Source organism: Setaria italica, chromosome VIII (genome assembly GCF_000263155.2).
Source record: "Setaria italica strain Yugu1 chromosome VIII, Setaria_italica_v2.0, whole genome shotgun sequence".
NCBI lineage: Eukaryota > Viridiplantae > Streptophyta > Magnoliopsida > Poales > Poaceae > Setaria > Setaria italica.
In genome coordinates, this window is record NC_028457.1 from 35,775,377 (window position 1) to 35,782,125 (window position 6,749).

At 40.7% G+C, this 6,749-nt stretch overlaps 1 long non-coding RNA gene across 1 annotated transcript in view; it reads left to right on the forward strand.

The window, feature by feature from the left end:
• LOC101769846 overlaps positions 1–5,377 on the forward strand; it is an 8,170-nt gene extending 2,793 nt beyond the window's left edge. Inside the window, exon 4 of the long non-coding RNA XR_002678776.1 lies at positions 4,985–5,377. This is a non-coding gene — a long non-coding RNA (uncharacterized LOC101769846). The remainder of the gene's footprint in view (positions 1–4,984) is intronic.
• Positions 5,378–6,749: the final 1,372 nt, after the last annotated feature.

Consider the following 6,749-nt stretch of genomic DNA (forward strand, 5'->3'; position numbering starts at 1 on the left):
TGCGGTGAAGTTATTATTTTCCCAGTTCTCAGATCCATACAAGCCCCCATATTCCCATATGTTTAAAAGTGTGAGTAAACCCTAATTTTTGCCTCCCTTGTGCCCTTCTCTCGTTGTATATGGTGGTACAAGTTATGAGAAAAGGGTGGGTTTTCTTCCCCGGTACTAAATGGTACTTCATGAGATACTTCAAAAGGAAAAAATATCTAACTTCATCACATGCACTGTGTAGATGAGATGGTAAGAAAGTTCACGCGAGGCTTGAGGTCGTGAGTTCGAATCCCCCAGACCGCGCATATTACGCGTGAAATTCGTGTGACTTGGGACGATGCGCGTGTGTGAAGGCCTCCCGGTTGTTTGTTAATTTTTTCTTTATTTTTTAGGTGTAAAGTTGTTTAGTACAGCTTGGTGTTACCGACCAGTACTAAATGACCGGATATTTTAGGCGGTACTAAATGGCATGTCATTTAGTACCGAAGAAGCGATACCGGTCGGGTGCCCGGTACTAAAGGGTTCAGAAGTCGATTGTCCTATTAGTATTGCAAAACACATGAAGTTTTATATAATAAAATCTAAATACGTTTTTTTTTGTGTTTCTTAGAGATAGGGTCTCATTTTGTGTTTCGCACCAGAGCCTCGGTACGGCCCTCTTTCTCGAAGGCATCTTTTATGAACAGGTAACATCAACCCATTAGACACGCCCTCACCTCCCTAGACTTAAAGCTGACACTTACCCTCAACCTCCACCACCTGTTAGACTACCCACTAAGGAAGATCTAGAGTTCTAGACCAACGATTAGTCAGTAGAGCTCTAATTATTGTCCGGCGGAAAGATTAGTCATCCAGTATGGTATTATCAGGTAGTTTGCAGGTGCTAGCTGGCGGCCTGCCCAATTCTTGATTTTTTGTCATTTTCCACTCATAGATTATTGTCGTCATGAATTTTTGAAAGGAGCATAATTCAACCATAATCTGTTTCGGGCATTAGGATCGCTTTCGATCAGTTTCAGGACATTATTGATGATGCAGACATATGTAAATGTACACCATTAACCTGCCAAATATGTCCTCTTCTGTTTTAATGATGCTCACATATCAGCCTGATCGCTAGCATCCGGTTCCACCAGTGGAAAACAGACCTTTAGTCCCGGTTGGTAGGGATCATAGATTCTAAAAATCCATCCGGGACTAACTATTCGAGACAAAATGGGGGGTTCTTTAGTTCCGAGTCATTCACCCGGGACTAAAGTCTCCCCTTACCAACCAGGACTAAAAAGTTTCAAAAAAAATAAAAAAAACCCACTCCGTCGGCGCCTCTCCACCGGCCCGTGCCGCTCTGCCCGCTTTGCTAGGAGATAAGGAGAGAGAGTGGGAGAGGGCTGGGCACAAGTCTCTAGGAGATAAGGGTGGGCGCGGGTTGCTAGACAGGGAAGAGAGAGGAGTTGGAGAGGTGGATAAATCCCGGTTGGAGCTACCAAACGAGACTAATCATTTTATCTCGGTTGGTGGCTCCAACCAGGACTAATTTATTTTATCTCAGTTGGTAGCTCCAACCGGGATTAAAAGCTCCACTTTTGTCCTGGTTGGAACCACCAACTGGGATTAAGAGGCCTCCGCCAGTCTACAAAATTTAGAACCGGGACTAAAGGCTCTTTAGTCCCTGGTCCAAAGTCATCCGGGATAAAAGTTACTGGATGGATGGTCAGTTCTCTGCTTAGTGTTCCTTAATTTGCACGTCACCATCAATTTATTTATTTTTCAGTAATATAGATCCTGAGCAGTGCTCCTCAAACACTTTTTATTTGAAAAAGGAAAAAGACACTGGCATATGTGTGGACTCGATGTTATGCCTGTTTTTTTCAGCTCCCTGATGTTGTCCTCGACACTACCCATGTAGGCTGTCAGATTACTCTAGATGAAAACTTGTATCTTGAACTGGATTGATGTGCTGTAAATCCCAACAAGTAAAGGATTATACATAGATCTTTAAATTCAGGTATTAATCAAATGGGAGGTGATCTGTGAAGCAGATAATATGCATGAGGTTGGGCGATCAAGTAAATGTGGTGATATTCGTGGAGATATTTAAAACCTATGAATTACATGACTGACACATATAGCTCTTGGAGATATTTAAACACTATAAAAAATGATTGATATCACCAAACACTGGAGACAACTCCAGAAATGCCTGTTATCAGAAAACAGAAAACAGGTAGTACATATGACACTAAACAGAGGTTGTGTTTTTCTTCAAAGAAAACCCACGTATACGACAGATGCTACTAGATTAACAATATTTCCTGAGTGCTTTTGCAAATTGCAAATGGACAGGTGGCTGGTTTCTGATTGCAGGCTTTCTTTAGGTGCATTTTTTTTTGTGAATACTTGCTCGAACCCTATATTGAACTTGCTGAGATCGGCAGAATCATAGCCCACCAGACTCCCATTTGTTACCGAAAAAAGTGCCATGTTAAGTCTTGGAAAAATATAAGTACCACGTACGTGGGAACTAGGCCGTAAGTAGACTTTGGACACGAGGTGTTACAGTCACATGACCAATAGAATTATAAATTTTATTGGTTAGACATAAAACCTAGGGTTCTGTCTAGATGTTATAGTTTGTCTCAGAAACTATGGTAATTATATTTTTCCAAGTACGAGGCCATGATTCATCAGACAAAAAAAAAAGGGTGATCTCAAGTGGAGCTTTTGAAACTCCAAAAAAGAGTACTACCTCCATTATTTGAAATCACAATGAATATTCATCAGAGCATCTACGCAACTATGTACGGATGTCAATACTACGATGTGAGTTTTCAAGTAACCGAAACCAAATTATGTTCTCTAGCTGTCAACGCACGGTACCATGCATATCACAGATAGTAAAAACAGTAAATAACTCACCAATCCTGAAACTCCTTAATTAACAGAGCTAATGATTCAAAAGTAGCTGACCAGAAACCTGCAGTAGAGAAACAGCTGAGCCCTACCGCATGCAGCTCTACAAGTTGGGTTCATCTCGTAGTGCTTCTACTTGCTCGCCGTCGCCGTCGCCGTCACCCTCAGCCGTGGGCGACCTCTGCCTCTGCCTTGCCACTACGACCGCCGCCACCCGCCCCGTCATCCCTGACCTCGACCTCCACGTAGGCAACCCCGTCGGCGTGGTACTGCCTGAGGATTTCATCATCCTCCTCCTGCTTCGCCTTCAAGGCGGCGGCGATCTCGGCGTGTCGTAGGAGGAACTTATCTCTTCTCTCGGGCTTGTCCTTGTAGCGCTCCCCGATCCTCTCGGCGGTCAAGGGTTTGGAAGGCCCGGTGAGGGCGCGCCGCGCGCTCCAGGAGCTGGTCGATGTAGTTCTGATCCACCTTCACCAGGTTCGTCCAGCTCTCCGTCGCCATGCCTCTCTCTCTCTCTCTCTAGAAATCCTGACCCTAGACGTCCAGGGAGAAAGGAGTACGTTAGATTTATAGGACTCCAAACCCTAGGAGTACGTTAGATTTATAGGACTAATTTGGCGGATACATAGAAATCCGATACAATTTTGTGCAAACTTTAGCAATAATAGTTACAGATCAAACTGTTCCAGCCACGAGAGAATTTTGGAACTCAAGAGTCAAACTGTTCTTGCTTGTCCTTTTACCACTACGTATCTCATCAATAACCAACATGTAAGTCTCCCAATTAATGATGAATATAATCCTCAACTGATCACAGACAACCATGAAAATTAACAAAGAAACTTAATTACTTAGTACTTACTATGTCGCTGATGCTCCAATCTCTAATTAGCTCCAGGGACTCGGCGACGCCATCCAGAAGCTGATGACGTGCACCTCTATTGTACAGTTGAGGTGCGACAGGTGCCCGTTACCTATTTCTGTGTCACACCTGATTTTATAAACAAAATTGAATCACATCACATATATGCCAGGATCTATTTATTCATACATGTGATATTTACAAGAGTGAATATCATAGCAATATTATTACATAATGATAAACTTCGTTAGAAAATGACCCGAGGTCTAAAAGAAAAATACATATATATTGAGTCTTCAGCGGAATGGGACTCCACAAGCAGCCAACCGGGGGTACACCAGCCTAGATTCTTCTTGGTTGAAGCCTTCGTTTTCAGTGAACTCTGCATCGATTCTGGAGGGATATATAACAATGGGACAAAGGAGGGGTGAGTACAGTAAATTATGCTCCGCAAGTATGGGAAAAGATTATGACATGAGACTTAAATAGGATGGCTTTTATGGGTTGACACGCGTTTAAGCAACATCACCTAGTTCTTATCCTAAGTCCTTAGCACCTATTTACTTAGATGTGAGACCACCGTCTCAACCAGAACCATCCCATCAGAAATCCATCGAGACCTCGGAAATCCATCCCAGAAAATTATAATATAATACAATAAAATAAAGGTTGGAAACTTTTAGAAAATAATAAAATCATTTGTTTTATTTAGTGTTATATATTCACAACCCAAAATGGAAATTTTGGGTGTGACATTCGGGTTCTTACTGAAGATGCCAGGAATACCTGCCATCCATTATGGAGATCATAAGCTGGAGATCAGAAGAAATGTGTTCTGTTTTCAATTGGGAGGTTCACAATTTACCATTTTTAAGGTTTCCCGTTCATGTTTCCTAATATTATGTTGGCAACACATGACAATCGCATGCGTGTATACATCTTCTTTTATTTTGTGAAAAAAAGAAAGTCGTTTTAATTTCTTTCAAGTTCGTACCAATTGTTATGAGCTGTCCCAATCATCATCTGGCTGCATTATTGATGATGCAGCACATATGTAAATGTAATTGAAGCTGTCAAAGCTGGCCTCTCTTTTGTTTTAGTGGTGGTGGTCACATATCAATTCGGGGTAGCTAGCGTTCAATTCCTTAATATGGATGCCACTATCAACTTGATTTGTCAATAATAGACCCTGGCGCTGACGCCCCGTCTCTTTCCACACAGAAATCAAGCTCTGCTCCACAAATGGGAGGTGCAAAATCAAGGTCCTATTGTATTTTTTTTTTGTTGCTGATATGTGTTTCCTTGGCGGTTGGCAGCGAGGAAATAAAAATTCGTAGCTAAGGATTGCGATTTACTTGGCAGGCGAGGGCAGCCAATGATTGCAATTTACTTGACGGGTGAGGGCAGCCAATTAAGGACGGCTGCCAAGAAAACTAATTTGCTTGGCAGTTATGTCTAGATATATAATGAAAATTATGAATCTAGAAATATCAAATCGACCTACGATTTCGGATGGAGGGAGTAATAATATATATAAAGATATTTATCCCTCTTAAGTCTTATCTTGTGTAATATTCTTGGAAAAAGAAAAGGACAATTACTGGTGATCAAACTGTTCTAGCCGCACGAGATAATTGCAACTCAAATTGTTTCTCCTTTTCCTTCTACTTCGTTGAACAAAATGCGTATCCCATGCATGCACATGCATATTAGTTTACGGTTTGCGAACTATGCCCGGGGCCATTATCGGGCGCTCATTCGCCGCTGCGCAGTTGCGACGAACGATCGTCGCTAGTAGCCAGCAGCGCGCGTGCATACGCAGCACGCTGCGACGAATACTATTCTCTGTGCATACGTTCGATACTAGTCGCTTCTGTAACCAGCTGTCTGTCTCTTCAATGTCAAGTTTCTGATGCGTTCCCTGTTTCCCTTGTCAGGCTTCAAACTGAAGCAGTCAAGCTTCTATCTATTCTCTCAGTTCTCCTGCTCTGCCTTCTATTGTACTCGTGATTTCTCTTTTGGGACAGCGGGTGTGTGGGTGAATGAATGGGCGGGGGGATTGTTTGACATACATATGAACGTAGAAGCTACTATTTTAAATGATATTTTTATGAGTTTATAGTTTAATCATTTACCATTTGTGTTTAGGAAAAAAAAGCTATTCGAACAGGAATAAATGCCGTAGGCTACCAAAAGAAACCATGCGTAACTCTTTTATATTAAAATTGAATATCATAAAAATAAAGAGTAAGGAAATAAAAAGAAAAATAAGATTATCGCCATGTTAAACATAAAGACAGGTTGCTTGTTCATTTTCTGTATGAAATACGAGCATGATTTCAGCAGACACATAGAGAGAAAGTTCATTCATCAATGATATTCTGAAAAAAAAAGGAAGAAAAAAGTGTGACTCAATGGTAAAAATACATGGATTTAAAAAGAATTTGTACTTTTGTCTACCCTTATTCTTAGTTTGAACATTATATACATCTGAAATTTTAACCTGCAGATCAAGAACTTCCTATTTGATCTTCTAAAACTTTAGAATCATGTGAGTGTAGTTAAAACTTTCAATCTGAATTAACAAAACTTTCTAGTTCGTGTGTAAAAATTTTGACCCTACTTATATATAACTTTGTATATCAAACATCTTTGCTATCCATTCTGTAGATTAACTAACGTTCTGTCCACATCAAGTCTCTTTGCAAGCCAAACAAATATAGACATTGAAGCTTCGGACTGCTACTAAAACTCTATGCGTAATCAGAGGAAAAGAAATGAGAAATCCAAATAAAAATATATCAGGTGCATCAAAAAATACATTAGCACTAAAAATCAGCAGCTTTATACTGGCATATTCGAAAATTTGTATTCTAAGCTACAAAACTCTACACTGGCATGTCATAAACTTCTACTAAAATAAACCCCACACTTTGTGCCATGAATTTAGGAATTTTATACTAGCATGTCATAAATTGTGTACCCT